Source organism: Bicyclus anynana, chromosome 8 (assembly GCF_947172395.1).
Source record: "Bicyclus anynana chromosome 8, ilBicAnyn1.1, whole genome shotgun sequence".
Taxonomy (NCBI): Eukaryota; Metazoa; Arthropoda; class Insecta; order Lepidoptera; family Nymphalidae; genus Bicyclus; species Bicyclus anynana.
In genome coordinates, this window is record NC_069090.1 from 11,537,670 (window position 1) to 11,564,826 (window position 27,157).

The 27,157-nt window shown below is 35.1% G+C and overlaps 1 protein-coding gene across 1 annotated transcript in view; it reads left to right on the plus strand.

Moving 5' to 3' along the window:
- Window positions 1–205: 205 nt before the first annotated feature.
- Window positions 206–27,157, plus strand: part of LOC112048423 (uncharacterized) — a 40,529-nt gene continuing 13,577 nt past the window's right edge. Inside the window, exon 1 of the mRNA XM_052882788.1 lies at window positions 206–559. The gene's annotated coding sequence lies outside the window, so the exon portion shown is untranslated. The remainder of the gene's footprint in view (window positions 560–27,157) is intronic.

The window sequence follows — 27,157 nt, forward strand, 5'->3', positions numbered from 1 at the left end:
ATAGAGGAAAAATCAGTGAAAATTAAAAAATAAGTAAATAAGTACACACACATTTTATTTGGTTAGATAAAATAGTGAAATAAAAAGAAAAATCACGTAGGCAATATTTGTTATTTATGGTTTACAGTAAAGTAGGATTAATATTAATTTCAGTAATGGTAAACGGTAAGACACCGTTGCTCTGGCGCGTGCGATCGCTTGCCGTAGTGCAGGCAGTTGACCACAGTCCGGCAACTAAAAAGCACGCTTGTACCCACGCTTCTCACTTCACTAAGTTAATGTCGATGATACTGGCACGCGAGACGATACAATTAAGACGCCCAATTAAAAAGAAAACATTGTCTATGGGCGTTACGCGCGCGATCTTAAATTTCGAACGAAAATAATTTGGAATGTGATGTGTCTTCAGTGATAAACTTCGTGACGGATGAAACTTGATTTACTGTTTCGTACTCGACTGATTTTCAGTTGTTTTAATTATTATGTTCTGATTTTTCGGATTTATAACTCCATTCTGGTGCGGATTTCTGTCATAAGGAAATTTTAATACTCTATTATGGTGAGTTATTTTTATTATTTTTAAATCAAAATAATTTGAATTGATTTATCTAAACAATTTTTATTTTTGGAACGATTATAAGAGTATGATCAAAAGTAAATAATCAGCATATAAAAATAAGAGATATTTTGGATTATTAATGGATGAATAAGACAGAAATTGGTTTTTAGCGTGTTAACATTCGAAGATAAAAGAGCAACATCATCATTTTTGAAATATCACAAAAACTTAAAAAAACACCGGGCGGTTTTCTTACCTTGAGTCATAGCAAAGTTGAATCCCCTTCCGAATAAAATATATTAAATCATTTGTGGTTGATTTGTTTTAGAACTATATAACACATTTTTGAACACAGTTAGATATTTTTGTTCAAGAAAATGAAGTATTTACCAAAGGTGCTCCTGCATCAGTACTATAATATGAATATCTCCACATCATTAAAATGGGGGTAAACATGTATTGTACATCATCGCCATCATCATCATATCAGCCGATGGACGTCCACTGCAGGACATAGGCCTTTTGTAGGGACTTGATGGGGGGATCTACCAACACTACGCTTTGTAGCGCAGGGTCGCCATTCCAGCACCTTGGGATCCCAACCCCTACTCTTCAAACTATGTGCCCCGCCCATTGTCGCTTGTCTCCGACATAGCTCAACGAGTTGCGAGAACTTTGGTTCTTTTGCAGATCTCCTCATTTTTGATTATGTATTGTACATTTAGGCTTATTTCTACAATTCATTGTTAAATTAAATAAAGAATACAAATTATGGTTAAATTTGTATTATAAATGCAAAGTAAGTCCGTCTGTTTATTAGCTTCTTACGGCTAAACTACAGAGCTGATTTTGTTGAAATGTATAAAGATAAATTGGACCTTGGAGGAGAACATAAGCAACATTTTATCCAGCAAAAGCCGCAGGATTGCGAACGAAGGTGCGGGCGACCGCTAGTTTAATATGAATGTTACGTAGGTACTCGTAGGTAGTTACAAACGAAAGTTTTAATAAAACATAGCTCATAAAAAGCCTATTTACATAATTTTATACGCTTCTAACAATGCAATTTACACATATGAAAAGAGAAAAGGCTTCTAAATTTATGGAAAACAACGAGCGTTTAGAGGAGTTTTCTCCATCCTTCCTTCAAATTGTAATCTGAATTGTAACTTCCTCCTTCCTGTAAATTCCAATAACTTAACTGCCTTGTAAGTTACTACTTTTTTTTATTGAGGAGGAATACATTATGGAACTTAAACTCACTTATTCTATTAATACAAATCATGTACTTGTCCACGTGGAATGGTGGCAAGAATACTGGCTACATTACCGCGCTGGACAGTCAGGCTTTGTGCAAAAAATGAGCCAGCCCTTCTGTCACCAGTCGAGGCTTTTTGGCTGGTGGGAGGCTTCGGCCGTGGCTAGTTACCACGCTACCGACAAAGACGTACCGCCAAGCGATTTAGCGTTCCGGTATGATGTCGTGTACAAACCGAAAGGGGTGTGGTTACAGACTTCAATGCGATCGATAACAAGTAGTCCTCCTGAAAAGTTATGCGATATTGTTACGACTTGCTTTTAAAATACGAATACTTTACTAAATATATTTAGTTAAAAGCTCTTAATTTTAAATTACGAACAAACAGTTCAATTTCATTTATTTGTATGTATAAATACTAAGTAAGACTTCGATGATCTTCTTAAATAATAAGAGCCCTATAAAAGAGTTCAACGCGTGCCATATATTGCAGTTCGTACCTACATTATATTTTATGGTAATATTGTGAAAAAAATTTAAAAAAACTTAAATAATATTATTAAGTAATAACAATCTATACACATTGCAATGTGTGAGATAGATAAATAATAATCATGTAATAGATAAATAATAATCATATAATTTATCACAGTTTTATACACTAAACAGTAACGTTCATCTTTCAGCGACATTCAGAGACTTAAAACTAGATAGCGGTAATTTGACATGGATATATACTTGTATATTATTTTATGTCTGACTTAGGTACTCCGTACCGACTTTTAAATCTATGTGACTGACAATATAAATTACCGGCCAATAAAGTTGTAAAATGAAAACTTGAAAGTGAGGATATTCAGTTTTTAAAGAATATTGACTGTGAGTCAACTCAGGAATCCATTTATGTTTTCCTTAACACTTTCATTACCGCTACGATTTTCACGATGTTTTCTCGGGAGCCGCCTACATTTTACGTTGGACTCGCTAGGTGAGTCGCCGGCGCTGCGATACGAATCATTCGACTCGCCACGCGAGTTCAGTGGCATTGCGTTAGGGTAAAAACTATGTTCTGTTATTTTTGTGGCCGTGACAGTGTACGTTACGTGTTTAAAGCAATTAACTAGTATATGGTGTAATTTAACAAAAAGAAAATGGCAAGAAACACTATAAATAAACGAAAAGGTAAGTTTGTTTCGTAATTTATGCAGTGGCTCTCAATCTTACAAATACTGATTATTGTTGATATCTTATATTGTTTTTATAAACAGATTTTCTTATTATATGTATAGATGTTTTGAGTAAAGTTACATTTTAATTACTTTCGAAATTTATTAAATAGTGTCTGGTATATTTTTAGTGCTACATGTGCCAGAAACGGAGGCTTACGACGATGATTTTATATATTTCATTTATAAAAGTTTGAGAATCTATGTTAGTGAACTCGCCTAGCGAGTTCAAGGCATTGCAGAATAGTTTATTTTCTTTCGATTATAAACTGGGTCTGCACACCCGGCCCACCACGTTATTCATTAGATTAGTGTATATTTAGTCTTCAGTATTATTTTAAGCAGAAAATACACATGCATTTTGAAAAAAAATTGCAAAAACATTGAACTCGCGAGGCGAGTCTACGGCGCTGGAATAAAATTTACGTGGACTCTCCGGGCGAGTCGGTGGCACTGAACGTGTTAAGCTCCTACTACGCATGCCTCCACATGTATTTGGCCTGTTTTTTAATTTTCGTTATTGATACGCAAGCTTATGAGCAAGTTCATCGCTTAAGGGTTATGCATCGCTTAGTTGCCCCATTAAGAAAATATTACTAATATTCAAAATAATTCCATTTGTCTCCGCCAAGAATAGCAGAATAATTCTTAAAAACAATGAAAGCTCGATGAATATTTGTAATATATGAATAATTGTTGTCATAGAGTAGGGGTCGAGTAGGGGTAGGAGTAGGGTAGGAAAGGGTAGGGATAGGGAAGAGGTGCACATAAGTCAAAGCGAAGCTTGACCGGGTCCGCTAGTATTATAATAAAAGCAATAATTCGAACAGGATGTATCAAAGAACTAATAAGTAGTTGCATACAAGTGGCATGTTCTTTAAGACTCACGACTCACTTCGGTTTGTTGAGTTAAAGAGTTAAGTAACCAATGATTTGACTCTAACGGTTTTATATAAAAGGCAGATAGATAATTTTTGCACATTTCAACACAACTTGTGTAGATTATAAATGTTATTTAGTCAGTAATCTATGCTTTTAGGTGTTATTTATGCAATCTAAGATCGAAGCGGGCTTACTTGGTAGGAGGATGAAAATCCACACCGGTTTCAACACGATGTCGGTAGAGTGGTAACTAGCCACGGCCGAAGCCTCCCACCAGCCAAAATATTTAAAAAAATATGGCAAATATCCTTTAAAAAACATTAAGTGAAAATGGCTTCACCGTTCTAAATAAATAAATAAAACTTAAGTATACGTTCTGTAAAACTATAACTTGTTTAAAATAATACAACATCAAGGTGAATTAAAACATTTTTATGAAATCACGTTTATTGTTGCACACAGATTGTTCTACATAAACTAGTTCTAAAACTTTCCAAACAAAAAAACTAACACTAAGTTGACGTGATTTATAAACGAGTAGTCGTTAAAACAAATATATGTGGCAAGATCGTTTGAGAAGTATTTAGAAATCGATAAGTAGGTGTTTTATATATAAAAATTACATTCACAAATCCTTTCGCGAATCGTTTATCCATTTGTAAATACCATTTATCTAGATAGAAGTTATATTTTGACACACTGATCAAATGTTTAATTAGAAATACACTATATAATAGTCATCGTCATCATCATTATCAACCCATATTCGGCTCACTGCTGAGCTCGAATCTCCTCTCAGAATGAGAGGGGTTAGGCCAATAGTCCACCACGCTGGCCCAATGTGGATTGGAAGACTGTGATGAAGGAGTTTACAGGGATTTGCTGTTAATAAACTACGCGCACAGTTCAACACAAGACTAAGTAAATATATAATTAGTTTTGAACTTTAAATTCAGATTTAAATTCAGCGCCTTTAATCATGAGCTTGCAAACTAGTGATGCGAAAACAATTAATGTGTCTTTATAAATTGGCGCCATTCGCACTTTAGTATGAAACATCTAGTGAACCCACATCAGCACAGCTTTAAATAGTTTCTATAATAATAATAATAATACGCTCCCAACCGAGTTTTCGGTCACGGCGGCTAATATAAGATATTATAGTGCACAAGTGTCTGCGCAAGCACAGGTGCACTCTCTCTTCCGTCACTCTCGAAATCCGATGGGACGGCAAACCGACACGACTGGTGTGAGATCAGGCGCAGGACCGACGGATTTACGTGCACTCCGAGGCACGGGTGTTGTACTAACACCGCCAAATTCCCAATTCCTTATTGTCCGTACATCCTGGACCTTATTGTCCGTAGCTGAACCAGCTAACCACGGGACAATGAGGCAAGTTTATATACTACTACTATATTATGTAGTATTTAAATTACTAGTAACTAACCTAACCTAAACTTATTATAAAAAAAAATGTTAAGTAGTATTTTTATACTACTACTATTCGTTGTAAAGTAGTATAGAAACTATTTAAAGCTGTGGCATACTAGTAAGATAAGTCAGATGTGAGTTCACGAAATGTTTCATACTCAAAGTGCGAATGGCGCCCTGATTTATAAAGACACACTTTCATCTAACTTGTCATTTAGGCAAGTCATTGCTAACATCCAAATGTCTTCGCTGTGAAATATTTACAACTTATAAATTCTTAAAATTTTAGTTTTTCATTAATACTTTGACGTATGCCTATTTACTTTCGAATGATGGTAATAAAACGTTTTTTTGTTTTTAAAAAGGCGTGATTATGATTTAAGTAACAGCGATCTGCTTCTGTGTGTTCCAGTAGATCGAATTAATAAAGTAAAAGTTACCTCGTTTCTAGATTTAATAAAAAAATCACAAGCTCAGAGTCGGTTTTTACAGAACAGTTAAAATTTGTTTGAAATGAATTCTTACCTTGTCGGACAATTGTCAGGGGAGCGTTTTTGTCGTATGTTACGCGTCCATAACTTTTAATCTGTCATTCTTTTATGGGCAAAGTAAGAAACGTAGAAAGAAATTGATGAATAAATAATAAATATATGATAAAATCTCTTTTATTGAAATAATTATATACTTGTTAACAATATGTTAAATCTTTGATTCAATGTCATTAATCTGAACTTAATACATAATATTATAGTAATAAAAATTGATAGTTATCATCATTCTCGTGTTAGTTAATCTTTTATTTATACAACCAATATATTATTATAGAAAATAATAAAATAAAGAAGCTCGTTACATAGACGGACGCTCTCGCATTCACTTCATTCCAAATGATATTTAGCACACTTTCAGTATGACTTGTGCATCTTTTTGACACTCATTTTCGTCAGTGGGCGTATGATAGTAAAATATATGTATTTTAATAGAATAATATTCGTTAAGTGAAATCGTAAGCATATTAGGTTTACGAACTACTCGTAGTCAAACAATATTATACACCCAAACTCCGGTGTACTTAAGTTAAATACTTACATTTTTAGCAGGCTTGCGTCAAGCTGCAAGATTTACGACTAAGATTAAAAAAAAACATCATAAATTTGGTTTAGGTCTGGTGATAAGATTCAGTCACTGTAACAGTTACATTAATATTAGCATGCCGCTACCATAAGGAATAGTAACCAGGTAGATGTACTATTGAAGAAACTTGTATTTCCTTTATGTTAGCACACTACTTATCATTACTTATCATGCAAGCTCTTTATGAATTTGCCGCCGAATAAATAAATGTCTAGGCCACAAGTAAAGTAATTTATTTATAAACAAAATCGAAGCTTACACAGATCGGGCGGGTATACGTAATAATGTATTTAAATAAATAAATAATTTATTAGACAGGTTAATGGTCAAGACAATGTCAACTTAAACAACTTGGGTGAGCTTCTTTTATTTAAAAAAATAGATTTTTACTTGGCCAACCGCGGACTCAAGATTCGGTTATCCAACGGTATAGACCAAAATTTAAAAAAAATATTTAATTATAATATAGTGAATAAATTACATTTTCGACAGATAATACAAAAATATGTATATATATAGTCATGACTAAGATTGTTCGCGGGCTATATAGGAAAAGTCAGCAGTTTTTAACAATTTTCTTAGGTCACTTCGTGGTGCAAACTTTTCTACGTATTATTGCCTTAAGCATTTATAAGTACTTTAATTATTCCGCTCTAATAACCAAACTCAACTGTGTCGTAGTAATGAATTTGATATACCACAAAGGTATGTGATCACCCACCACTTATCCACTGCACGAAAATAGAAAGAAGCGTTAATAGTTATGTGGGTCGTCGCGTTAGTCGCGTGATGTGTTACTGTTTCATTGATTAAGGATTATAGATCGAGAGCCTGTGATAGCCAGACATACCTCATTTCAATGAGCTGATAAACTAGCCCTAGTAGGTTTTAAAGTTGACATTGTCTTGACTATTCTTCTTCTTCTTCGGCCTCGCCTTGTCCCGTTTATACGGGGTCGGCTTTCCCAATCATGTGGCGCTATTTTGTACGCTCCTTCGTACGCTACTTCTTCCGCTTACGGACCTTCGTTAACCACGTTGTTGGTTGTCTCCCTTTCCCCCGTTTCTTAGTATCTATGCAAAGGCACTTTTTTAGGATATGGTCATCTAGTCTTCGCATTACATGACCGTACCATCTCAGCCTGGACTCTTTTGCTATTTCTGCGACCTTGAAGCTCCCTCTTATGTGTATAATGCGCACTTTGTCCTTGAGTGTCCTCTCGACGATCAATCGCAACATACGCATTTCTGTTGTGTGAAGTGTCTTGAACATTAACCTGTCTAATAAATTATTAACCGTTTTTAGCTAAGTACGGTAGTCAATCAAAAGCATCAACGGATTATTGTTGTACCCACTCCTTACAATCTTCTCCGACTTGGTAAAGAGAAATGGGAATATATGTCATATTTAAAAGATATGGCAAATGTTCACAATAAAAAAATTAAGTATATTGTTCTAGTACTACGTACATTGTTCAAGTAAATCGTGTTTTTCTAAATTGTCTACAAGACATCATGAGAAATCATACCTTCAGTTGCCAGACCGTTAATTTTGTAGCAACCCTTCACTAGAGACCTGTAAATTTATTTAAAAAAATCTCTGATTTTTTAAGGGTTGTCGCGAGGCTAAAGAAAGTCGCGAAAAAAATATTAAAAAATACGCTTTAAGCTTAGATGGTTGATGGTCTGAACCCTTGAAACCTTCTATCTTTCAAAACTCCATAATTGGCATAATCTCACCTACCTAGGAGCATGGGCTGAAAGACTTACATCCTCCCTAAAATTAAGTATATCTGGCTGTCGCAGGCTTTCGGTCCATTAGGCATTGGAAATTAAATACAATTAGCCAGGTTATTAGCACGTGCCTAGACTAATTGACGTGTAATAAATTTACTCATTATTTAATTTCACTACATTAATCACGACACGGCACCGCTTGACACGGCTTATCTATATAAAATGAAACTTACACTAAAAAATAGGACTCTTAATTCTATACCGTTTTTTTATTAAATAATTTACGAGATATCAAAAAGCGAAAGTTAAAAAAACAGGCGTTAAGGGCGTTTTTCAAAATGTATTAAAATTATCGTTTAAAGTGGTTCTAGAAGCCTTACGGGGTCATGCCTCATGTCTCGTATTGTAACAATTTTCAATACAATGTTTTTGCATCAAAATCTTTAACTTCATATTGTTAAAAACTAAAAAGTGACAAAATTTAGTAAGTAACTGTTTTACTAAACTAATTTATGTATTCTATACTTTGTTTTCTAGTATTTATACGAATACAAATACAAAAGCTCAATAAACATAACCATACATAAATGAATGTTTTTAACTTTCATCAATAACAATTCACACTCAAAATCAATTTTGTTAACAAAGAAAATAATTACTCTCAGTTTCATTACACTCTTTGGCGGCGTCCTCTGACCTTAACTTTCGCTGGTGATACAAACGAAACAACAATGTGGTATATCCGCTTAGTCATTTTGAACTTGAAAACATACACAATCCTTGGACTAAACTAAAGTTACGTTACATCCTAGTAGGGTTGTCACTTGTTCTATATTTCTGTTACTTTATTTACTGTTGTTACCTGCTCTATATTTCAGTTACTTTATTTACTGTTGTTACCTGCTCTATATTTCAGTTACTTTATTTACTTGTTGTTGTTACTTGTTTTATATTTAGTTACTTTTGAAATTAATTTATTCCAAGTAGGCTTCTGTACAAGCAGTTTTGTAAAGTCAAGTATGTCTGTGAGCAGTGTTTCTACCACTGGTTCAGAAAGTAGACATAGCAAGTTGTTGTATAGTCGGAAAAATTTAAATGATTTCTTACCATAAAAACAATTCTATAACCTTAGCTTTATTATGTTTACAACTAAAACGAATAATTTAGTTTAGCAAGATTAGCATACATAATTGGTATTTAATAAAAACCTTATAAAGAGTTACTTTTTCAGTCTAAAGCAACAAGACTAAGATTTTAAAGATAGTTCTACAATTAAATGTGAACTCAGTCTATTTTAGGTCTCAAACAAAGAATAATTTTGCCATTCTCCTCCTTTGCTCATTCTCTGGTAAATCATCGAATCCAAACGCCAACTTCACGTAGACCCAGCAAATTTTAATTGTGAATTTACGATTGAACATGGTAAATATCCCTTGAGGATGGCTTTGGCTTCGAAGTAAAACCAAGATGATTTTTCTTTGAGCCACGAAGTCTTTAGCGTAGTAACGTTGGCTTATAGTCAATAATATTTCGTTCAATAACTGGAGGCAGCCCTACACCTACGTGACACGTACTCTAAAGAGAAATTCGCTTTTTGTTTGCCGTAATGCAATTCGTACTCGCATTTGGACAATAATTTTGCTTCTTTGCAATTTTAATGAGTGCAACTCATTGTTCCGTGCGTTGCGGATACCGCTTCGGTAAAAGTAAGAGTGGTCAAAACATTATACGTAACTCTTTTATTGTTTAACATTGTAATTATAATTGAGATATCGCTTGTATTACACGAGCTGCGAAAAGCTTCTTTTAGAACGAGGAGCCTGCAATGGCCATACGTACCACATTTTATGAAGGTAATATCACTGGTAAGTTTGGTAACCAATTATGGAGTTTAAACCGTAGTGGCTTTGAAAAGTAGGGTAAGGTATTTGGTGGTAGGCTTCGGCCGCGGCTAGTTATCACCCTACCGGCAAAGACATACCGTAAAGCGATTTAGCGTTCGCATAGAAACCGTCAGAGGTATGTATAATAAACTTGTATCTCTTCTAAATATGCCGGCTTCCGTCTTTACATCGTCACTTAAAATTAGGTGAGATCGCAGTCAAGGGCTAACTTGTCATTGTATAAAAAATGTAGCAGGTTTCAAGGGTTCATAATCCATATCTTCAATTGTCCAATTTTTTGATATTTTCATAATGTCTCCAATAACATCGCTTCTTGGCTAGAGACCCTCAAAATTCTCCTCAAAAATCTATACTAATATTATAAAGCTGAAGAGTTTGTTTGGTTGAACGCGCTAATCTCAGGAACTACAGGTCCGATTGAAAAAATCTTTCAGTGTTAGATAGCCTATTTATCGAGGAAGGCTATAGGCTATATATTATCGCCGTATTCCTACGGGAACGGGAACCACATGGGTAAAACCACGCCGCGTCAGCTAGTCTATAATATTTTTCGAAGGGTTGCCACGAAGCTAAGTGACTGATGAATGATGACAATATGGTTACTCATATTATTTTATACTTGGCGGTTGAGGATCTGGAGCCTTTCAAAACCTGGTATCTTTCAAAGCCACCACGGTTTTAATCCATAATCATACTTATCTATGGTAGGAGCATTGGACTCAAAAACTCAGCCTTCATAGAATGCGGTATGTCTGGCTATCGCAGGCTGTCGTTCTGTTGTAGATTAAGATCTTATGGGTAAAAAATGGAATGCCATTTGCAAAGTGCTTCAGTAAATCTGCAATCTAAAATTACTTTTGTAACGCTATTTATAAGTTCATCTTCAATAGTTTAGACTATTCGAGATGAACTTATAAATAGTGAATTTCAATTTATTAGAGAATTTCAATGTTGCCAATTATTTATTTAAGTACCCATGGAGAAATTACGGTAAAACTGATAGCAGTGAGGACGGTAATTACTGTACCTGCTATTTTATAAACGTATATTATGTAAGGAGCTACAGCTACCTAAATATGATTAATAAATTACGTTACGGTTGAAAAAGTCTGATTACATTTAATTTTTTGTGTTGATTTTATGTTATTTAGTCCAACTTGCAAACTAAACTAGTTACAAAGTAAACTTTTCATATGTGTGCATTTTAAAAAAAATAAATATCGCTGTTGAAAAACATCGTGAGGAAACCTCAAGAGAATTTTCTTAATTCTCTGTGTGTGTGAAGTCTGCCAATCCGCATTGGGCCAGCATGGTGGGCTATTGGCCTAATCCCTCTCATTCTGAGAGGAGACTCGAGCTCGGCGGTGAGCCGAATATGGGTTGATAATGTTGATGATGATGCCGATTGAACTTGTGACGACTGCCGTCTAAAACATCATCAGCATAATTAGCCTATTTTTTAAGTAGGCACATTATTGGCTTACTGGTAGGACGCCTCCTTACTACTATTAGCTACTCTTAGGAGAGGGGTTTAGGGGCTTAGGCTTCATTTATACTTCTTATGGGTGAGCTTAGTGATGATAATGTTGGCTTTGAAACTATGTTAAATGTTACGTCACCGACTTCCTAACTCCTGAATGCTTTTTTTAAAACGCAATATTTTCATATTAATTTCATAATCTCACATGGTAGTTACTCCAACTCATCAGAAGCCGAATAAGTTTAGGCTGTTAATTAGTCCACAGTTTTTGATCCAGTTTGATTGCATCGAATCTTGAATCATACCTACGGAATCCGTCTAGACACTTTTACTTTGTCAGGTAGTAAAATCTATCATGAGTCCATTAAATACTGGACTACTCTAGATGAACGAGCGATATAAATCTGAAAAGGAACATTAAACATGACGGATTCGTGAACGAGTTTGAAGTACCTACTTTCTATTGAAGCGGTGTAGATAGATCTTATAGCTAGGCTGGACATTAAAGAGATTACAAGCAATCTCAATGTATGAAGCAGTTTCGAGTGAGGTTTAAAGCGAAACGGCCCGTGTTCGATTCTCGGTGTGATTTTTTTAAACAATATTTTTCCAGACTGTTCTATGTATGACCAATATTTCCGATCCTCTGTTAGGAGGAGGTAAACCTATGAACTCTGGTATTGAGTGTAGCCCTACCTTGGAGCTATCGGGCTTGATTTGAGTCGTAATTGAAAATAGGCATATGACCATATGGCTCGTTGATTCTCTTTCTACAAAAGTTAACGATCCTAAAACTAAAAAAATGTATGGGAGTGACAGATACGATATAGATATAACAATTGACCCAACAATAGCTTATAAAACTTAGTGTTAACGTGAATGTATTACAAAAAAATGCAATGGGTGTAAACTGATTATTAAACAGCAAATAAACATCGTATAGTTTACATGTAATTGGAACATGGCTGCAATTGTAATTGAAAAATGCAAAATGCGTACAAGGTTATGCAAAAAATTTTCACGTAGATTTCGGGAAACTTTTGTTTTTCCACAGGAAGCCATAAAACAGGGATAAGATACTTTTCCTTTATCACCGACAATAGATCTCAGATTGTCGGGATAAAGTGTATAGAAATAATAAACACAACACAGACAATCTGAAGTCTGTCGGTGATACAGGAAAAGTAGCCCCATACTCGTAGATTATCGTAATCCTGAATCAACGCTCCGATTGTCTTTTTTCTCTCATTTATTTATTACTTCTTTTTTTTTAATTTTTAACAATATAAGTATAAAATACAAAACATTAATAAAAATTTATAAAAAAAATTCAGCCTCCCGCTGAACATTTGAGTGCCCAAGCAACCGGTGGTCAGGGCTCCAGAGTGAGGAACCTCCTCACAATACGCGCCGTCTCAAGAATCACTGCCTTTTGTATCCGACTCTTGATCCAACAGTTAAGCGAAAGCTTCTTAAGGTGTTGGTCGAAGCTTTTCGCTATAAGACCATTGACTGAAACAACTATCGGAACAATAATAGTTGACTCAACATTCCACATGGCGGTAATCTCGTGAGCAAGGTCCAAGTATTTTAATAGTTTTTCCTTTTCGGCTTTAACCAGATTATCGTCATGTGGAACTGTAATATCAACAATTATTGCACGACGCACTGACCGATCGACTAGCACTATATCAGGTCTATTGGCTACAATATACCTGTCAGTGATAATCGTTCGGTCCCAGTAGAGCAATGTCTTTATCGTTAATAAATCCTACATATCAACGTGAATGTAAATAAAATAATTGTAACGGCTGTATAATGAATACTAAACAGCACATAAACATCGTGTAGTTTACATAATTGTAACACAACTGCACATTGTAACAGAGACAATGTTACGGCTGCTTGTAATCGTCGAGATAATAGAGGTGCGTACTTCGCGGAAATCTGTATCGTGCATGATACAACATTATTTTGCATGATATTACGAGAAAACTTGTGCTTTACATTTACACGAATGTTCTAAATACACGATACGTTATGAAAAATCAATGTTGATAACAATTTTGCGAAGCTGAAGTGGCAATGAGCGAGGCATATAGTTCGAAGAGCCGATGGACGTTGTGGACCCAAGGTTCTCGAATGGCCACCCCGCACTAGAAAGCGCAGTATTGGTCGACCCTTCAGGATCGTGATGTTTGGAAGTATAAAAAAGGCCTATGTCCTGTAGTGGCCGTCCATCGGCTGATATGATAATGATGATGAGCAAAAGCGCCAGCGTGGGTAACTATTGGCCTCTCATTCTGAGAGGAACCTCGAGCTCAGCAGTGAGCCAAATATGAGTTGATAATGATGAATGATAGGCTTGTCTGTTAATATTCAGTTATATTATAAACACAAATAACACGGCAATATTAAAATTGCGCTACACGAAGTACAAATACGTATTTATTTAAGACGCCCGGCGCAGGAAGCCGCCAGTATGAAGAAATACGAGCTCGAAAAGGAAGTGAGTGGTTTAGAAAAAGTTCTGTTAGTAGGATATGGCATTCAATTAGCTCCAACTGTTTATTGAGGTTTCAATGATTGCCCTCCCTGTTGCTAATACATCCATATTGTTGTTACATTATACAAAATCGCAAAAGTATCTACCATAGATTTACTACACATATACAACATAAATTTATAACACATAGATAGTGTGTTGTCGCAGGATTCGTAAACCGTTTCATGTTAGGAGGAGGATGAAAATCCACACCCGTATTCGGTTCTTTCGGTTCCTCTGTACCGAAAAGCTAAATCGCTTCGCGCTACGTCTTTGCCTGTAGAGTGATAACTAGCTACGGCCGAAGCCTCCCACCAGGCAGACCTGGACCAATTGAGAAAACTTCAATCAGCCCAGCCGGGGATTGACCCCAGGACCTCCGTCTCGTAAATCCACCGCGCTTACCCTGCGCCACGGAGGCTGTTATAAATTGTATCTAATTTAATGACACATAAATAAAATATAAGCACACTATAAGATTTGCTACCACTTTTTCAAAGCGTGAACTCATAATTCATACTTTCTCGTAAATAAATTTGACAAAAATTCCATTACAGTTGATCCTAAAATATGTACGTAGGAGAAAGTGGCTTTGGTATTTTTAATACGTACATATCTGCCACAATGTCTGTCACTCTAACTTTAGCGTTTTCTATATTCTGTGGTCAAAAATGTGCATACTTATCTATATCTTTGAAAACTCATATACAACGGAAAATGCTCTCACTGTCTATGCACATAATATTTAATTAGCATTTTAATTCGACTAGCGGACGCCCGCGACTTTGTCCGCGTGGATTTAACCTCTACTGTAAAGGTATTGATGTCGTACGTAAGTATATTTAGGTATTTCATCATCATCATCATTCAACAACAACCCACTGTTGAGCACGAGTATCCTCTGAGGATGTGAGGGTTAGACTAGTCCACCACTCTGGCCCAATGCGGATTGGCAAACTTTACATATGAAGAGAATTAAGAAAATTCTCAGGGATGCAGGTTTCCTCACGATGTTTTTCCTTCAACGTTTGAGATATTTAATTTCCTAAAGCCGTGATATCCCAGTGGATATGACTTCTGCCTTTGATTCTGATGGCGTAGGTTTGAATACGGTCCGGAGCATGTACCTCCAACATTTCTGTTAGGTGCATTTTGAAAAATTAAATTTATTTACAGCTCATTAATTAATATAAAAGAAAGCGAAAGAAAAAATGCAACAAGTAAATTAGGAAATAGGTATCCAAGTAAAATACAAGAACCAAAAACCTTCTTTTTATGTTAATTATCGTTAAAATTAAAAAGATACTTTCTTAGAGCTTAAATAAACAATAAAATAAATAAAGAAGTTAAAAATCTAAACGATTTATTTTAAAAATGTAAGTAAAGATTGATTTTGTTCTAAGCCTGGAAATTATTTCTAACAAAAGATTTTTCTGCAGAAATTCGCAAGTCTATGTTAAACAACGCTAAATATCCAGACACAAATGTGATATCTCAAAAAAAGCTAATTATTTACTTCAGAATGACCTTATATAAATATATAAGTATTTTGTGAATTGTAAAACGGTAATGACTTGAGATGTTGTCACAAGCAATCTAGAAATCAACGCTTATTAAAGTTACGCTACCTACAGCTTTTTTACTGAATTTAGAGCTCTATGTAGCATTATTTAAACGCAATTTATGAAAACATATTACGGTTGGTATGTGACATATTTATTACCTTAACATATACTTTACTATCATCATTAAATATCAGTTTTTGTCAAAGTTATTTCGTAGGAGTAATAGAGGTTGCTATTAATTTGTTACTACATAAGTAATTTTGTGCTTGGAAAGGGATTTGTAATCTTGTCAAAGTTCATAGCGAGTTGTTGTTAATGGCACCTTCACACTGGCTTTCCTCTTGTAGGCGTTTCGAATTGCAACACAGTCGTCGCGGTTACAAATACTACCATCTAATGAAATGAAATGGAATTTCTTCTAGTTATATACTAAACTAGCTATAAGAAATGTAACAACAAGAATAAGGAACGTTGATCACGGAATACAATTGCAATGACAAAGTGGATAAAAGTATAACAATGAAAGTAAGTACAAACTTTAAGTTTTCTCTGAGTGAGGTGAGAGATAGTTCGTGGTATTGTAGGGGGTAATCTCTGGATCTACTGAAGCGATTTTGAAAATTCTTTTATCACTAGAAACCCACGTTATTTGTGGGTATTATAGGCTAAATTTTATCCCCGTACGGGAACGGGAATTACGCAGGTGATACCGCGGGGTTCTGATAGTCTTTAGATAATTTGGTTACACATTTTTTAAACTTCCACAAAACAATGGATATTGTTTTACTACTATGGAATCTATTCAATATGATTATAAGGTTAAGTCCGCACTAGCGTAATATAGGCCTCGACCGCACTATCAATAAGGCCATAATTTAATTTAATATTTAAACACAGGGCATAGATGTTAGCAACAACGTAGCAAGTGGTACGTCGCGAAAACACAATATTCGCGCATGCTTGAGTAGCATATGTTAATGTGAAGGGGCATTAGTATAAGTTGTGTCATCTGTCTTTCTTGCATAAAGATAATAATATGTTAACGAAATTAAATTGACAGATTACAACCATTGCTTGATACAAAATCATTTGTATATTCGTTTGTATTATACGAATATACACTGACGTGTGAAACTAGTGTGATATTCTCTTCCATTGTGGACAAACGAGATAAGGTTCTGCACTACTGTATGTACGTGACATTACTTAAGGTTATGTTCACAAACGACATAATAAATGTACTTGTGTCTAACATTGTTTACGAATTCGTTCAACTAGGAAGATCATGGCTTTATTTCATGTTAGGATCAGTTAAGTATTAGTATGCTTAGGTAATCGTTAGTATACTTGTACATGTAATCTGTGGTAGCAATTAACGACATCATTATTACTTATCATTTCGCTGAACTGGGAAGAAGGAAGTTTGTTTTTAGATCGAATTCAAATCAATAAGAAAATATGCTGAGTTTGTGATAGACTATCTAGAACCCTATCTTGGTAGATATCTTGGTAGATACTTACCGCCATTGATTTGCAGACAAATAGGTACCTTGTAAAATAGCAGTCAGACTGTGCCTATTCAAGTTGTCTCGCTTAGAATGCATCGTCACTCAGCATCCGATGACCACGCAGTGAAGTGCTAACTGTGTCGATAGAGTTTCGATGAATAAAAAATCTAATGAGTTTATTGGGAACTCTTCTCAGGCTAAGAACGCTTAGAACTCTCATAGCTTTAATTAGTCATACCTTCAAATTTTGACAAGAAGATACTAAATAAACAAACTACGTGTAATATATCTTGTTAACGTACCTATGTAATAAATAAAAATATTGACTTAGCTAGTTACATAATATAACTTGTATAACTTATAGAAGGATAATTTCTTACTAATCTCGAAAGTAGATGTGTCATATAAGGCTTTAGATACGAGTGTATAAAGAACTTTCACCATTTCTAAGTCGATAGCCAATACATGGACCCCACAGAGATTTACTCCCGTTAGTCAGTTCATTTATTTTACGGCTAGGCCTTCTAGGCATATTTGTGGTTTACTTGGAAAATGTAACTATACTAATAATTCTTAATAATGGCTGGAAAGGACCCGTTCAGTTGGAACTTCATTTAATGTTAATGCTTTCTAGAGTCAATGAAGGTAACCATATATTCTATTTCCAACTTTGTAAATCTATTTTCTCTAATTAATTCACATAGAGCGTTTCAAACGCTTTCGCTCTTTTGCCATATGTAGATATCTACAATAATTAGGTATGGATAGACTCCTCAAGCAATCCTCAACTGCAGTTATGAATGTTCTAATAAAGAGCATTTCTGGAGCTATTATTTAGTTCTAAATAATAAAATTAGTTATCTATACTTGTAATAAATCTTTGGAGAGGTCCATTTTGTCAATTAGGTCAATTCCTACATGAAATATATTACCAAAATAACTATCAAGGGGTGATTAGTGATCGATATTGATGCCAAAAATGCAATCAGTAAAATTTTTGTCTGTCTGTCTGTCTGTATGTTCGTTATAAAAAGAAAACCTACTCGACGGATTTTGACGAAACTTGGTGCAATTATTTTCATATTCTTGCGCAGGTAATAATAATATTATACTTTTCATCACGCTACGATGAATAGGAGCAGAGTAGTGAAGGGAAATGTTGGCAAAACGGGAGAAGTTACTCCATTTTTACAGCGATACTACTGTAAAAGCTGGATTAAAGAGGTCTAAAGGCGGACGAAGTCCTTGTCTGCTAGTAATAAATATAATACAAAGTATTAGAAACCTAAACTCTATACGAGTAGCTTATGTTTAGAGTTTGGCGGTAAAATCGTTGGAATTACAATCAGCTCTCGTTATATTTTCATTGATTTGCTGCATTAAGAGTTTTATTGTAGAATACATTTTATTCAATATAAACTTCTGTAAAGGACAAAGGTGCACAAGTGTAAAACACCCTTTTTCAACCTCCACTTCACACAGTGATTTTTTCGATTTTCTTGGTGAACTGTATCAAAAGCTTTAGTGAGGTTGCCTTTCCCTTACTAAAACATGACATGACTGACTGTCAACATCGGATGATAGACTATTTGGACGTGCTATGAGCATATTCACCCTAATAGGGCAAATTATTTGATAAAAAAATCATTATTTGGTATTGCGAAGCCATATTAAACAAAGAAAAGCTATGTTTATTTTCTTTTATCATGAATTATGTTGGTAGTTTTTGACAGATATAAGCATAAGGTAGTGCTTCCTCGGAAGACATGTCACAAAATGGTTATATTACCTACTAGTGGACGCCCGCAACTTCGTTCGCGTGAAATTTTTCAAATCCCGCGGGAACTTGGACTTTTCCGGGGTAAAAAGTATCTTATGTTCTGCTCCAAGGTCCTATTTATCTCTATATCAAATTTCATCCAAATCGGTTAAGCGGTATGGCCGTGAAAAAGTAACAGACAGACAGGCAGAAAGACAGACAGGAAGATTTACTTTCGCATTAATAATATGTATACCTAGATTACGAAAGCTTTATGGTCTTTTCAATTATTAAAGAGACTTTCCTTTGTTGTGGGTTTATGGTTATTTTAATGGTAATATTTACTGTCGAAATAAATTGAAACCTACACTCAACTTAATTACCTACTCTTCCAAAACCATAAATGTTGAAAACATGGCATCGGCACGAGTTAAACACGCAATAATACTCGCTATTCAATTTTACTTTTACCTCGATCAAGGTATTAGATACGTAAACGAATGTTAAATCAGTCATTACAAGTTATTTGCATAAGAAAACTGGTTTTGATTTAAACTTTTACGATACAACTGCGTTTAGTTAAACGGCTGTAGATAGTTAAAAAAGAAAGGAAGAGTTATTAACTTTTCCCAAAAAGGCAGATGTATTTTATTTTGAAGTAGCTGACACCGCGCGGTTTCACCCGCTTGGTTCCCGTGGGAATACGGAGATAATATATAGCCTTCCTTCTCCTACTCCTCCTACCTTCCTCAATAAATGGGCTATCTAACACTGAAAGAATTTTTGAAATCGGACAAGTAGTTCTTGAGATTAGCGCATTCAATCAAACAAACAAACAAACTCTTCAGCTTTATAATATTAGTATAGATAGGTACGAGTACGAGTAGGTTTAAAACTATTATTATACAACTTATTAAAAACGAATGAAAATAGATTTTATTTTGAACAAGAACTAGGTACAACTACTAAGTTTATAGCCGGTTCTTCTCAGTGCAATCCCTTTTTTAATCTGTCTTCTGAACTGGTGGTACAATTGGTGGTCACTACAATTTAACCATTTATATTTTAAAGAACTTCATAAAAATATAAGAGGAGATTTAAATAATTTATTACATGAAATAAATTATTCCAAATATTTGAATATTTTGTTTTATAAAAGAACAGCAACAGTAGCAACATTTTTATAATATAGAATTATATAACAAATAAGCTACCTGCAGTATAATTTACTCACGATCATTAATCATTAGTTTGTGCAAGACAAGGTGTGAACGCAGTAATAACAGTGTCTAGTGTTCACGCACAGATTGACTGCGAAATAGCAGTGAAGGAATACTCCGCATTCCATGGAGCCTTGTTACTTGTTGGCTATAGATAATAAGTTCCTTTAATATACTTTGAGCTATTCTGTTATTATGATTCATTATTAGAACAAAAGAAAGTAAATACTTCGATGTACGCTGCGCAGTGCCAAAATATTGCACACAATTATTTCACCGCGGCTACTTGCTAGTGTCGGAAGAGCTAGCCTATTTTTTGTGCAAAGGATCAGCCTGTCTGTCCAGTGTCTAACGTGGAAAAGCAATAAGTACCTAATCTTCATATTGTGATATTTTAAAAATCGATATTTACTCATTAAGTTAAAAAAATAATAAAAATCTAAGTAAATTTCTGATGGCCTTGAATGTTTAATTTGAAACATTGCGGATACTCGTAATGTGTAAATTAATTAAACACGTCTTTTATTTTTACTTTGAATGAACTTCAAAGTCTTTATCAAAGGCAAACTTCAAAGTTTGCTTTTCTCTCTCTTTCGATAATACCGTAGGTTTGATATATTCGTGAGGGCCGTGATATCCCAGTGGATATGTCCTCTGCCTCCGATTCCAGAGGGTGTGGGTTCGAATCCGGTCCGGGGCATGCACCTCCAACTTTTCAGTTGTGTGCATTTTAAGAAAAAAAAATATCACGTGTTTTAAACGGTGCAGGAAAATCCAAATATGGGTTGATAATGATGATATATTCGTCTCTAAGCTATATCTAAATAGAGTTAAAACCATTTTCAGAAGAGAAAGCTTGCATAGTGCTACTGTGTTTGCAATGACTCATCGCAAGCTTGTCAGACTTAGTACTAACCAAACACTGCGCATTAGGCCTTAATAACTGACATGATCACCACATTAATGGACTTGAGCCTAGATTGAACCAGTTTATAGCGTATAAACACAGCCTGATCCACCATGATTTAGTTTTAACGTTAGCCGCTATCCGTAGCTAACGGCGTTGAAAGTTTGTAATTAGAAACTGAAATATACTTTATTGCAAATCATGAATGTACTTTAGATTATGATGTTTAATAGAAACATTAACGAATAGAGAAACTAGTCGAACACAAAATTGTGTTGGTACGAGTAGATATAGTCTGTGGCCAGTTACCGTCAAAGGTGATTTAGCGTTCCGGTACGATGCCTCGTACGCGTAGAAACCATCAGATGTATGGGTAGAATAAACATGTACGTACGTACGTCTTACGTAGTCGAGTTATAGTTTTTAAACATTTTCAATTCCAGATCGGGCATATTCACTAGTTGTGCAAACTACTCCGTCGCATTTTAATAATTTGACGGCCTCCGTGGCGCAGTGGTATGCGCGGTGGATTTACTAGACGGAGGTCTACGGGTTCGATCCCCGATGGGCCGATTGAGTTTTTCTTAATTCGGTCAGGTCTGGCTGGTGGGAGACTTCGGCCGTGGCTAGATACCACCCTACCGACAAAGACGTACCGCCAAGCTATTTAGCGTTCCGGTACGATGTCGTGTAGAAACCGAAAGGGGTGTGAATTTTCATCCTCCTCCTAACAAGTTAGCCCGCTTCCAATTTAGACCAATCATCACTTACCATCAGGTGAGATTGTAATCAAGGGCTAACTTGTAAAGAATAAAAAAAAATGATACAACTGGACCGCACGAAATGTACGACCTGCTTATTCATATTTTAGTAAAATATATCTGTTGGAGAATCGGGTTTGACATCAGAAGCGGTTCTCTGCAAAATACAATTATTGAATGAAAGTCTGTCAGGTCTAACAATTCCCACTAAGTTACCAAAAAACCCTGAGTGGCAGAGAATGACCTTGAGTGGAGTCACGCACTTGTAAACGATGTGTGTAGAGTTAAAGGCACCTTTTCGTCGTCATCAACCCATATTCGGCTCACTGCTGAGCTCGAGTCTCCTCTCAGAATGAGAGGGGTTAGGCCAATAGTCTACCACGCTGGCCCAATGCGGATTGGTAGACTTCACACACGCAGAGAATTAAGATAATTCTCTGGTATGCAGGTTACCTCACGATGTTTTCCTTCACCGATTGAGACACGTGATATTTAAGGCACCTTTTACAATAAACTAATACTCCACTTCCCCACCTTCGTACTATCTCGACTCATGACGACACGAGCCGACCGATGAAATAACTTACTCGCGCCGACATATCTAATACAGATTTTAAAAATATGATATATTTACATTAAATACATATTTGCAATATGCTCGTTAAAACCTTTCTTTTGTTACTAAATAAGTGATGGTTACATCAGTTTATTTTTTTCTATGTTAGAATCTGAGGTTTTAATTCCTTAATATAAAATTTTGTTCAAATTTATAGCATATATTACCTGGGCCATTATTACGAATCTTTTGACACTTCATTCATACATACATACACTTTTGGCTTCGCTATATAATTATTCGTTTCATAAAAGAAACATTATTTTGAACCTGAGTTTTGCTTGAATCCTGTAAATAATCGTGAAACGTTTGCCCGGTCGGCTAGTTTACATCATAAACTTCACATATTCCGTTTGCCTCAATACAACAATCGCGCAGTGAGAGTCGACTCGCACTTGACCGCTTTTCTACTTCGGACAGTTTTCGCGGCCGGCATTTGTCAAAACCGTCATGTATCAATCTGTTCATAACAGAGAAAGCGAATAAACTCGACACGATGTCGAGAAAACTCGTTATAATTCACTTGTCCGTCCATATTAGCCGCTTTTGGGATTACGCGTTGCTTATAGATTGCACGATACGTGGATACCAAGTAAGGTATAAGGAAACTGCGTTAGATTTACCGACATTTATACTAGAGATCAAAAGTAAAGACAAACAACAATTTTGTCTTAATTTCATTCAGCTTATTTAACGAAAGTTATTTAAACACATGATACCTAAATATTGACTGCAATGTCTAGTTGTGTTTTTAGGAATTGTAAAAATTATATACATATACATAATATAAGTAAACACAAAATTATTCGTAAATAAAAAAGTTGAGCGTCTAATAAAGATGCAGCTACTCATGGAATATTAACTTGATAGTAATCACTTGTTAATTTGTTCTACGGATCCCGGGCTATTACTGTAGGATTCTTTTAGATATTTTGATAAAAAAATGATGAGGATGTGATTTTAAAACTTTCTCTTTTATATAAATTACATGTTATTTGATAATTTGTCATTATTTCTTACCCACGGTCTTACAGGAAATAATTATTTTAAATTAAGGATATTAAATGCGATAGAAATAATATTCTACATTGCAACTTTTTATAATGCGATAGATATCTACATTGCAACTTTCTTTTTAATAATTTAAAAACAATTTATTAAAACAGTAATTCATCTTAAAAAATTATAAATATAATATAAATTATACCCAGAAATTGATTTAAAAAAATTACAGTTACAGTTACAGTATACTAGCTGACGCCGCGTGGTTCCTGTTCCCGTAAGAATACGGGGATAATATATAGCCTTCCTCGATAAATGGGCTACCTAACACTGAAAAAATTAGCGTGTTCAGGCAAACAAACAAACTCTTTACCTTTATAATATTAGTATAGATGGTAGCAACTTATTTTGTATAATGATACCGATTAAAAGATTTTTAAAAGATTAGATTCTGGTTGAAACATTTGAGAAAAAGAATACCCTGTTTCCATCGAGCGAACGAGACCAAATAATAATAATCTTAGCATATACTTTATTTCTTGAAAAAAAGTTGGCAACCCTAGAACGAGGGAACGACGCATGACGTCATCTTTTTTCGAGTGTGCACCCGGCTCCATCGAATTATGAGACGTTGTCACGTCAAAAATGCAATTAAAAATTTAGCACACGTTCCAAAAATGAAGACGTAAACTTTACTATCGCTACACTTGATTACAAAATTTCGGTATAATCCTATAAAAACATTAAGGTAAGTAAAGCAGAAAAGTATGTTCACGGTGTTAATTAAATTATATGAATACGTAACGTTTCGTTTATCGGCCGTTTCACAAAACATCTTAATAGCTGTTAGTGGCAGCAGAATTTAATATGACGATATGGATCTCGTGAAGTGGTACATTTGTAACTGTACGCTTTGCACGGTGAGGACCCTCACGGCATCGAATAGGGTTCCCACCTAAGAAGCCTGATGGGAAAATTTATTAATGCTTAAAGGAATATTCCCATTACAGGTGGGAACCCTATAACGATTATATTTTTGCAAAAGATGGTATGGATTTAACGTCCTTCTAGAGTAGGTTTCATTGTTTAAGGCATGCCATATTTTAAACACCCGCGTGAAATTCAGTTTTTCACAATTTTTGTGGGAACCATGGTTTTTCCGGGATCAAAATTCCCTCCAAAATTTAACCTTTGTGTTGCTCAATATCCTCCCCATGTTCTAGTGATAGTCCCATTCACAAACTAACAACTATAACACATTGAATATATGTATTTCAATGGTGTAATAAGGAAACACAGTTGTAGAAACCCTAGTACAAGACTACCGGCGCTGATATTCTACCGTTATAATATGTGCAATGGTCCAATGTAATCTTTTGATTGAATTCGATGGTAAAACTCGGTCAGTTATAGCGGACCTCAGATTTAGAACAGCGCGATGGCTATATTGTAGGCTTTACTGTTGGGAAATTAAACTAAATTTCTCTATGTTCTATTTGAAGATATCATGTAGCGTTTCCACTACGTTCTGTTGAAAGCTGAAAGCTTTGACTGGATATTGGGTTAATTTGAAGGTTATTTTTGTAAACTACATTTTAATTGCCATATTTTATTTGTAAACCAAATCTATACTAATATAATAAAGCTGTTTGATTGAACGCACTAATCTCAGGAACTACTGGTCCGATTTGAAAAATTCTTTCAGCGTTAGATATAATAGCCCATTTATCGAGGAAGGCTCTATATTATCCCCGTACTCCTACGGGAACGGAAACCACGCGGGTGAAACCGCGCGGCGTCAGCTAGTACTACATAAATAGATATCTCGATAAAGCCTTTTTACATAAACAACATCAAATCAAAACAGAATACTTATAAAATTGAAATACGTAAAAACCTCCAACTTAAACAATTCGCAGTGTAAAAGTGACAAACGGGTACATGATGATTTTCCCCCTAGAGAAAAAAGGGTAAAAAGTAAATTTTAAAACTTGAATTTGGACAGTTCTACTTTTTGGGACAGGTGATGCTAAAAGGATGGATTACATTTTAGAAGAGCCGTGATACCCCAGTGGATATGACCTCTGCCTCCGATTCCAGAGGGTGTGGGTTCGAATCAGTCCGGGGCATGCACCTCCAACTTTTCAGTTGTGTGCATTTTTAAGAAATTAAATATCACGTGTCTCAATCGGTGAAGGAAAAACATCGTGAGGAAACCTGTATACCTATACTTATACTATATATTTTCTTGTTCTCTGCGAGGCCGAAATTACATGATTGTATAAGGACTTCCAAACACCTTGGTTCTAAGCCGCCAGCATCCATCGGATTAGCCGCCAGATGTCATCGGTCCATCGGAGGGTCAATAATTATGTTTAAGTTAGTTACTAATGATTAATATCTATTTCTTCAGGTTTAAAATTTTATTGGTTACCTATCTTCAATTAATTTATATAACTATTAACACCAATATTAAATACCTGAATAATTAATAATACCCCAATTGATTTCCTACTGTCTTCATTAAACATTTTTGATGAATGCTGCAGGCGTTCGGGCATCGAACTTGATGTGCAAACAACGTATCCGGCACGTAACACGAGAACATAAGGAGCATGGGCCGATTATACACAGAGACAAAGGCGTAGTTACCCGTTAGCCATTCAATACACCTAGAAATGGCTAGCTTGGGTTGTAGTGTGGTCTCATATTTCCAACCGTTATGGCAATAAAGTAATTTTCAAAACATTGACTTCTAAGTTCAAATTAACGGCCGGGTGTTATATTGCTTAGCGTTTTTGTCTTCTACGTCTAATCATAAAGTCGTGGTTTTGATTCCACTACTATTTGTGATGAGCATAGGTTATTTCCAGTGTCTGGGTTTTATATAAATAAGTAGCGGAACCGGTTAAGCTTCGCATTGATTTATGAGCACTTCTTTCCTACCCTACCACCATTTTTCTTTTCGTAAGAATCATCCACGTACTTCAAGGAGTATTCTAAAGACAGAATTAGCGAAATCGGTTCAGTCGTTCTCGAGATTTGCGCTTAGGAAGATTCAAGATTCATTTAAATATTATAGATTTTAAGTAGGTAGGTATACTAATATATAAATATTCATCAGTTATTTTAGTACCCATAACAAAATTTATAACTACTTATTTTGGGTCTAGATTGTATGTGTCATAATATATACAAAATTGGTCCATGGTCATTGGTCAGTACAAACTGCATTGACGATACTAAGTATGTTTGCTTGTTAGTCAGTTAGTTGTTCACCTGTAGTAGCAAATTAACGAAGTGAGAATATTTTTGGAATTCACTTTTATAGCTTGAGGGATAAGATGAGTAAAACCTTTCCAAAATCTTCAAGAGCAAACAGCGTTTAGTCATTTCGGAAGGGAATGTGAATCACTGAAAATTAATGTTCTATGTCGACATTAAGAATAGACACAGAATAAAATATAGACACGTAATCACACTAATATTATAAAGGCGAAAGTTTGTGTGTAAGTGAGTAAGTGTGTAAGTATGTCTGTTTGTCTTTTACGCTACGGCTACTGAAGCGATTTGGCGGAATTTGGAATGGAAATAGATTTTACTCTGGATTAACACATAGGCTACTTTTCATCCCGGAAAAATCCATGGTTCCCGCGGGATT